Consider the following 10290-nt stretch of genomic DNA (forward strand, 5'->3'; position numbering starts at 1 on the left):
TCTATAATTGTATTCGAATATAATTATAATTTTTTTTATATTTCGTGACACGTTTTATACCAGCAATTTTAATTAAAATAATTTATTTTTGTGTTGATTTTCTTTTTATAGATTTTATCTATTTAGACGTGGTCAGCGTGTTGGAATATTGCACAGCTCCTTGTTGCATACTTTGACACCTTCCCCTGATCTATCTTCATCAACTACTCTTCTTCTCTCGTATGAGATGAGTCTAAGTTTCTTGCGGAGTGTGAGAGCTTGCATGTATGCTTCTACAATGTCCGGAATTTTCCAGCAATTTTAAAATATTATTTTTAAAGAATAAATTGCAACGTTGCGCTTTTTTAATATAAATGTAACGGTATATTGGGCTGGAAGTGTACTAAAAACCCAACAGATTTACTTGAACTAATATTCTTAATATATACACAATCTACCTAAATATTGATAGTTTTAAGTTTTTATTTTAAATATTTTGTATATTATGTATAATCTTTTTTAAATGCACGAAAATACAGCACAAATTATGTTCAAATTTAATTTTTATTGCCCTCACAATTAGTTTAAGAAATATGTATTCTAATATTAATCCTTCTCGTTTATCTCGAATATTAAAACATCAAATATGTTTTCTATATAATATTGATAATTTTATTGGCTTATCTAGCCATTTCTTTACGTTGCTAATTTACTGGCAATATCACATACGATGTGCAATGAAATTAGGTGTATAATACTGTCCACTTTACCAAAACAAAATTTTACGCTTTACTAAACATATAGCAGACAATCTTTTTGTTTTTAACTCTTAAGCATACTTATATTTTGTTAATTATTTTAAAAAAATTCATTTACATTAATATATAAATACTAATACACTTTCCATATTTTTTTTATCGCTAAATTGTTTTTTTTTGTTTTTTGGCATTATGAACCTTTGTAATTGTTTTCGTGTATGATCATTCTCTTCAAGACACATGGTGAATTTTTATTGCTGTCCCTTAAGATGTAGGAGCTACATGGTAAAATAATCATATTTTATTTTTGCCAACCATTTTCGGTGCTATTTATAATAGTGTTATTATTGATCATAAACTACTTTAATCTGTTATATTTGACTAGATATTGCATTTTCGAGGGCTACCTTGTATTTTATAAGCATTAATATTGAGACATAGTTAATTTACTGGGAAATTTCAATTTATATGGTAGATTGTTATCACAAAAATCATTTCGGACGTTTTGATAATCTATGCTCTCTAAGTCAATAATTCTGACACCGCTTTTAAATAATTTTATTTATTATTATTAATGATCTAAACAATATTTCGAATTATCTTTTAATGAGTAAAAAAATTAAATTTAAAGATACCAGAACCAGATTAATATAAAATCGCTTATTGGTAACATTTTAGGCACATTTTCAAATCTAATTACACATAATTGTTTCTAATAAAAAAAACACAATAATTATTTTATAAAAATATGCTATAAACACACAAAACATTTATAAAAAGAATCATTTTAATTTTTACATAATTTTTTAGATTAAGATTTCCAAGTTCTAATCAGATATACAATTTGTTTTCTTCCAGAAATTTTTCTTTTTATCTCATAGTTGCGTAACATAATAAAATTTAGTTCGGTATATAAATAAAAAAATTTAACATTTATAAACAAACTAAAAAGCAATGTTTATAAAATTTAGCCTTGCATTCTTTTAATTTTTTTGCCTTTGGAAAGGTAAAACTACAAGATGGTTTTATTGTCAAATATTCTGATATATATATTTAATTTATTTTATCATTAAATTTTCTAACATCTATTTACTAATGTAATATATATAGTAGTTTTTACATGTTCCTCTGTTTCTGCTTTACATTCTTTAGCGTCTATTTTCCACATTCCTAATACGTTTGTGAATTTTAGCACATATATAATGCTTTATAAGATATGAGGTTTTAAATATTCGGCTTTGCAGCTCTGTAAACATAAGATCCCAAGTAAAGCAAAACTTTAAAGTTATTGCTATCAACATTTGAAAAGGATCGAAACTAGCACATTCTATTTTGACAATTATAATTTCATAATGATATGTATAGAAAACTCTAAGGGACCATATAAGCCACAAGCTTGTATATATTCTTATATTTAAATATCCAATCTGAATTCAATATATACTAAAGACTTATAGCAAACATAACACCTAAAATATTCTTGAACATACAACTTAAGGCCAAGATATATGAAATTCTCGATTAAATTGTTAAAAACGAGCATTGAGTTCTTACAATCCAAAATATTAATCTTTCTATCATGAGATATTCAAGGGCCCAGAAATTGTGATTATAATTAATCTTCACCTACATATTTCGATAAATGTATATTCGAAAATAGTAAAATTATATTAAATCTATTATTAGATACATTCTTAGGCCAAGCTCATGATTATAATTTTATTTTTTGCTCTAGAGCTCAACTTGCTTGATTTCTCGTGCGTACACGTAAATAGACTTTGGCTATCTATTCCTCTCCGGAGTTTTCTTCAATGCCCCATCTTCTTTCGAGACCTTTTAATTAAAGGGTTTATCTCAATCCCAAGGTTTGTATATACTCAAAACCTGGTTTGTGACATCTAGTTTAAACAGGTACCTTTTATGATATCGTGTAACCACACCGTCTCATGTTATAGTAAAATTATATTCAAAAAATATTATATATTTATTTAAAACTGCTAATAAATGTGTATGCTATTATCTTAACCTAAAAGAGCATGACTCGATGCAATAAAGTTCCCTTAAGAGCTGAACCTTAATTCTTAAATATTAAAATTAAAACATAAAAAACATTAGATTTTTAAGAAATTGTACGTGATAATTCACTTTTTAATCAAAATTTCCATATTTATGGATAGAAGTTGTTAATAACCAATGCATAAAATTGAAATTAAGAGATCGGTTTTTTAACTCGCATTTCATATAAGTTAATATTTAATCTAAAAACATACAAGAAAAACACATACATAGTATTCAAAAATGACCGTGGTATTAATAAAATTTAAGTTATTTTATACCGTTTTTTGTGTGATAGCCAAATAAAAAGAATGCCTAAGCAAAAACAAAGTCAACCATGTTCTCGTTAGAATTATTGAAATTACAAATTTGCCTTAAATTTTTGATCTTATAGTTATATCTATACATAAAACATTTTTTTAGCCGACTCATTTTAAATAAGATTTTAACACTGCTATTAGATACAATTTGAATCAGTTAATCTATATTTTGTATATGCTCAATACAATTTGTATAAAAAAATCATTTCAATAAAAATGTGTATCATAAACATGCCCAAACATATGAAATAAAATAAACCTATAGGTTTTTTTATTTAAAAAAAAGAAAATATGAGTATTTTTATTCATGTAAATTATCAGAAACCGAAATATGATATAAAAACATCAATTATTACTATTTAAGTCTTCAATAAAACATAAAAAATCAGGACTCACGTGTATAAGAAATCTGCGAAAATGTAATGACACAATTTAAAGGTTGATACCCGAATAAAAAAAGAAATTTTAATAAAACAAAATATACGAGATATTTTTTTATATGATAAAAAAAGATGAATATGTTTATGTTGATCAAAATAGGTTTAACTAGCCTTGAAAACTTGACTGTAGTTGAGAATGAAAAATATGGAAGTATGACATCTTGGCGAATGAAATTGGTTTAATTTACAAATGTAAAACAAGAACAATACTATAGGTGATGACTTGCGATTGGGTGGATACAAAATTCTATATGAAATATGTTAAGGTGTTAAAAATTCCAGAACCCAGTAAAATCATACATGCAAGCTCTCACACCCTATATGACACTTGGACTCATCTCATTTGAGAGAAGAAGAACAGTTGATGAAGAAGATTAGGTAAGGTGTCAAAAGATGCATTTAAAGTTGTGCAATATTCCAAGTATGCTGACCACATCTAAATGGATAAAAAGAAAATTAATACATATATAAATATAAAAACATTCCTATTTATCAAATTTATACGATAGTAATTGTATGATGCAAGTATTTTTGCATAAAATAAAATCTTGTGTAATATAATACGATTTTTTTCGAGTCTTATACATGTATAAGTCTTTTGGCTTATACATGTATAAACATCTAAATTATAAATACAATATTTTAAGATTTAGATTCATAGTAGCTATATCCACAATTTTGTCAAATTAATAGGCTACATATTAGGATTTGAATGTATAATATGGCATAGATTTTTTGAACTCACAAATTAATATATATTTATCATTATAAGCAATATAATTATAGTCATCGTATTTATATGAAATTTAAAGAACCATAAAATGTTGTTTTTCGGATCGACGGAATTATATTTTGTTACATATGTTAAAAAGAAATCAACATATTATAAAAGCAGAATATTGCTTGAGGAATTTATACTTGTACATTTATCAATTTGAAGTTTACTGCACATATTTCAAGCAAATTATAGTTTTTTATCTAAATTTCATATTTTAGACTAAAAAAATATAAAATATCGGCAATATATTGCATTTGAAATATGAAAAATGTATATTTTATTCGTGTTAAATTTCAATTAAATTTGCCTATCTTATTTCTTTTATTAAATTACTTTTTAGGAAGTTCGCTTCATACTTCCAGTTTCTTGCTTAACTGCTGTATGATTCTGTGGGATTTCTCTGGCGCTTCTTATCGACCATAATCACCTTAGATTTGGCCCTTTCTCATAAGAGGTAGTCAATATTTGGAGGAATAAATCATGTCTATTGTTCATTGCTAAATTATACAGGCTACAACCACACTTAGCTATATCCTTGCTGAACGGTTTAAGGCGTTTCCTATACTAGAGGTACCGTTCAATGGCTTCACAGCAGCCTCTTATTTTTTATTTATTTGTAATTTTTTATGGTATGCTTTTAGTTTATCACTGCCGCCTTCTTTAGGTATTTATTTTGTGAAATTCGTATGATAAATTAGAAGTAGGTAGAAGTGGAACTTGCGACCTCTTATAAAAGCGGCCTATATAAACTACTCAACTATATCGCTGATTTCTATTATTGTTATAATTTTTTTTAGATATATTACGATTTGTCTTATAATGCAATCAATAGTAAAATCTGTATATTTTCTTAGATTGTTGTGATATCATTTAGATGCTATAAAATTTTAAAAATATGATTTGGTTCTGTTTTTCTATGTAAAAAGAGGATGTGGTGATGATTGAAAGTAAAATTATTCAAAGATTTGAAAACATAAAATTAAGAGATCAAAGTATCAAAAAACCTAGAATATAGATTACGTGAACAGAAAATAATATCGATTGCTACGGATTTTATTAAAAATAAAATACGATGTAGAAAAAATATAACGGTATACGATCAAAATTAATTTTTTGAAAATCAAAAATTTAGTTATAGACAAAAGCTCAATATTCAAGAGACTTCTTGTATAAAGTTCTTCTTTATAATATTTATTCATTATATCTATATATTCAAATAAAACGGTGAATAATTTTAGTAGATAAAGTATGAAATATTAATTATACCTAGCCTATAGATTTATTCGATTTCTAAAATTGAAATAATTCCATTCTACTACATAGCACGATTCCGGCAAATTACATTTTTAAATTTACTTTAACAAACTTTAACTATCTTTTTTTCACAAGTTTTTTGTAATTTTAATATTTTAAAACCTAATCCTTTATTTAAATTTCCATGGATGTTTTTAAAATTTTGAATAGCCTTAATAATGCAATAAAATCAAACCAATCCAAAATCTGATGGATTAAAGAAATGTCTCAAAGCAGTATAAATCTTGTACCAGCATTTTTAATATGGCTCATTTGTTATGGACCTACACAGAGTTAGCATCATATTGGAAAACTATCTAACTAAAGGATGTCGATATTTAAGAATCGTTTGAAATTGATACTAATTATGTTTTTTTAAAATTCCACTGATATATAGGTTAGTGATTGATGAAAGGGTATTTCTTTTGTAGTTATATCGTCATTGTGATGTATTTTGCATTTGTGCCTTTACTGCACGCATTTTGACCAAAATTTTTGATTTGCTTTTTGATATTACGCGAAAGAACACATTGATTTATTTATCTTATTTTTTTTTAGATATAACACGATCCCCGTATTCATTAAACAACTTAAGATACTTATGGTTTCTTAAATTTCGTGGTAATTTTGTTAATTTATGATTTATAAAATACCATTTTTTAATTTATCATGCGCAACCGAAAGCTTCTAGATTATCAATCTGAGTTTCACCAGTCTAAATTCAATAAATAGACTGATGTTTTGTTCTAATAAATATATATTTAAAAACAGCCAAGTATTTATGTGTTAGAAATGACAATTGAACTATAAGCATACACAGACAATAACATTTAGGAAGACACTTAGCTGAAAAGATATTAAGAGAAGAATAAGCATTGAATAATTTTGTAAAGATAGTGTGTTTTAAAGAGGTATCAGCCAAGTCTGTTCTATAGATCAATCTAAAGTTTTGCTTGTACAACATTAAAAAGCTAAAATAATAATCAAATCAATCCATTTAATATTTCTTTCTGATATCATCCATATTTGAAGTATTCCCATGATTTTCCTTCGTATCACAAATAAAATTTATATTGCTACATATCACAATATTAATGTCGAGTGCCTATAATTATTGTTACCTACAAACATGTTAATTTGAGCTGTACTAAATAACATACTTTTCTATTATTTCCTTTTAATCGACCTATAAACCATATAAATTGCTCGAAATGTAAAAATTCTTTTATATTAAATTATATAAATTCATTACACATTTATAGATTGATAACAATTAAATTGGCTTTGACATAGATTTTAAATAATATTCTGATCACAAATATTTCTCGGGTATTATAATAATCGGTATAAAATTTGAGCTCTCACATAGGTTGTAATTATGTATCTATTCATAAATTGATAAAATAGTTTGATATTTTACTACTCTAAAACATTATATCTCATTAATATATTAACGGCCTCTTCTCAGTACTTATATTTACCGTAGTAAAACGTGAACAGCCGATAAAATAGTTTCTCACTTTTTTCCTTATTGCCACGAATTAATTATGTATCCATTTAAAGTAAAGAGAACCAATTTCTTCGTTTTACCAGGTATTTTCAGTCGGTTAATTCTATATATCTCGAAATCATTTGCTAAAAATATTAATATCTTATTTCAAACGCAAAGCGACGGCGCATCTAAGAAATTATCTTGATGATAAATATAATTTATAGATAATAAGAAACAGAATCTAATGCTTTTATTTTTAATGTATATGTAAATATAAGGCTTTTATCATAAAAACCTTCGGGGATTATAGTTTTCATTATAATTTATGCTTTTCACAAATTTATTTAACGCAAGTCATATTGATAATCATATAAAACTATCAAATAATTTAAAAAAAAATAAGCAAATTAAAACAAAAAAGCAACGACAAATATAAAATCAATTATACTGCTTGTCTATATGGAAATTTTAGTATTTTTAAGATATAAACAAAAAGTTTCTAAACCTATCTTGATAATTATAAAGCGATTAAGAATCTATAACTCATCTAATGAACTTTTTTTTATAAATCTTTTTGTGAAATTATATATACTTTCCTTCTGGTATTATTATTTAAACGTATTTCAATTAAATTATTTTTTATTTATGGGCTATATTTATAGTCGCTATTTTAGTCATTGTTTCTGGCACAGCTTGCTTGATTCTCTGTAAACACATCGTATTTATACTTCGGCTATTTTATTCACTCAAAGTCTTATTCAATACACCGCTTTCTTTAGATAATCTAAAATATAAATAGAATAAGCAAATATACAAATAAAAAAGAGATCCGATAAAAAATGCAGACCGAAAATAAATTAAAATAAAGAATTTTTACCACTATCATGTGTAAAAATAAATATCATTGTATAAGTATGCCTAAATTAAATTTTGATTTATATTCTAACCTTTATTATAGCACTGTCTTTATAACTTCTATTTGTGTGAAATTAGATAACAATGAAACTATAAATAGCTAAAACTATATAATATCATTAAAAATTCCTTTTATTTTTTTATTATATATGAATATTTATAGCGATAAAAAAATTATATTGAGTTTTGGGGCATCTATTCTCATCGCAAAAATTCAATCTTAGGTGAAGACAACTAGAACATGATAAAAGATAAAAACTATGCTTCAAAATAGTATCATAGATTCAAAATTTAAAAATAGTCGATAAATACAACGAATCATAATGAAATTATGTAAACAGGTTGCTTTATAAATGAATTATTGTGAGAAGTATATGAGTATCTTCGTGAGATTTTTATAAATTTACTTCTATCTTATCATATAAGTAATAGCAAATTCTGGCTGTATACTTAATATCTGACAATTTAATGTTTAAAAAATCCAATTCAATATAAAATTAATATAAGTTATACAGTCCAAACGATGAGCAATAATTATTGCAAGATTTTAGACTATAATATAGATATTAAATTATAATTATCATGTGTATAAAACACTTAAAGAATGCAATAAATTTTTAAATCTTACAAAATGTTTTCATACGGTTTTTCTCATGTTATCATACAATCATCAACGAAAAATTCAATAAATATAAAAAAATCGATAAAATGAACATCTTATTTCGCACGAATTTGTTTCATTGTATAATTGTTTAATTATAGTTTGTGCCTTAAAGGCAAATTCAATACCTAAAGATGATAAATTTATATTACTTTTAATAAAAATAAAACTTGTTACTCATCTTTGATTATTAGATGTTAATCCGTACTTTTAAATTGTATCTACTTTTTTTATTGCCGAATTTTTTTTTATCATTTCAATATGCATATATGCAAAAATTAAATCGATTTTCTTTCAGTAAAAAACTCGATTTAATGCATTGATGTTTTTAAAAATATATACTAACAGTCAATTATAATTATAATTTCAATTTTTTTTGTTAGTCAATACTAATCGTCCTATCTATGTTTGTAAAAATATTTAAAATTTATTATTTTTTCATAGGCTCGTAGAATAATAAAATTGATTACTCAATTTTAGTTTAAAAAGAAAATAGATTAATTACATTATTAAGCTGTTAACCGTTTTGGGATTTAATAAATAATATCTAAAATAATATGCCGAAAACACCACCAAATAAGCTTTAAACTTAATTAAAAAGAACCAGCATGTATTTCATCTTTTTATTTTTAGTCATTTTTACTATGATTGCAAAAAAAACCATATTTTTGCCCCAACGTTTTTTTAAATACTGTAATAAACACACAGAATGAAATGAATGTTTTTAAGCTCGATAAGGCATCGTAAATGTGCGCTGAATATTTTGCAAACTAGACAAAAATACAATTCATTGTCTAGATTAGCAATGCAAAAAACTTATAAGCTTCAAAAAGTCGGATTTATACCGAACATGTATTTTTAACGTTCTATTAAACACACAGATAATAAAAATTTCTTGTAAACACTATTATATTACTTTTTCATGTCTTTAGTTTTGATTAACTAGCAATATTCTAATATTTATTTTTTAATTCGATATTATAAAGCTATAAAATGGTCTTGACGTAGAGATTTTCGCATTTTTATATTCGGTTTTAATTTTTCAGGGTATTAAAATGGCATTTTTTTTTATAATAAATAAGTTTTGATTATGTACTGTTAATTAGATTTTCCCTATGTATGCTGCAAATTACAAAAATATTGTAAAAGGCATAGGTAAAATATTATTAAATATATTGTTAGATAATAAATTTTCAAATCTGCTTACAAATTCATAATATCTAGAGATATATGGTACAAAAAATATAGAATATAATGCAACTTATATAAAAAGTCTTAACACGAAATGCTTTTCCATCTTTTTCTAGTTTTGTATTTCAAATTATATATCTTATAGATTAAAAAAGTTTAACTACAGTAAGTAATATTTTCTATTTAAAAAATATTATAAGTTTGTTTCTATATAAAAGTAGAAAAATATTTAAATAAGTTTTGTAATACATCAGAGATTTATAAAATACATTTAAATATAATTAAAATTAAATTGGAAATATCAATATTTTTTTGATAACATATAATATAATGTAAACATATTTTTATCAAATTGCAACTATGGTAGTAGGAGATTTTTACATATGCAAAGTTTTATACGATGCTAGT

Source organism: Rhyacophila brunnea, unplaced genomic scaffold (genome assembly GCF_057557595.1).
Source record: "Rhyacophila brunnea isolate RB1 unplaced genomic scaffold, BYU_Rbru_1.0 scaffold_79, whole genome shotgun sequence".
Taxonomy (NCBI): Eukaryota; Metazoa; Arthropoda; class Insecta; order Trichoptera; family Rhyacophilidae; genus Rhyacophila; species Rhyacophila brunnea.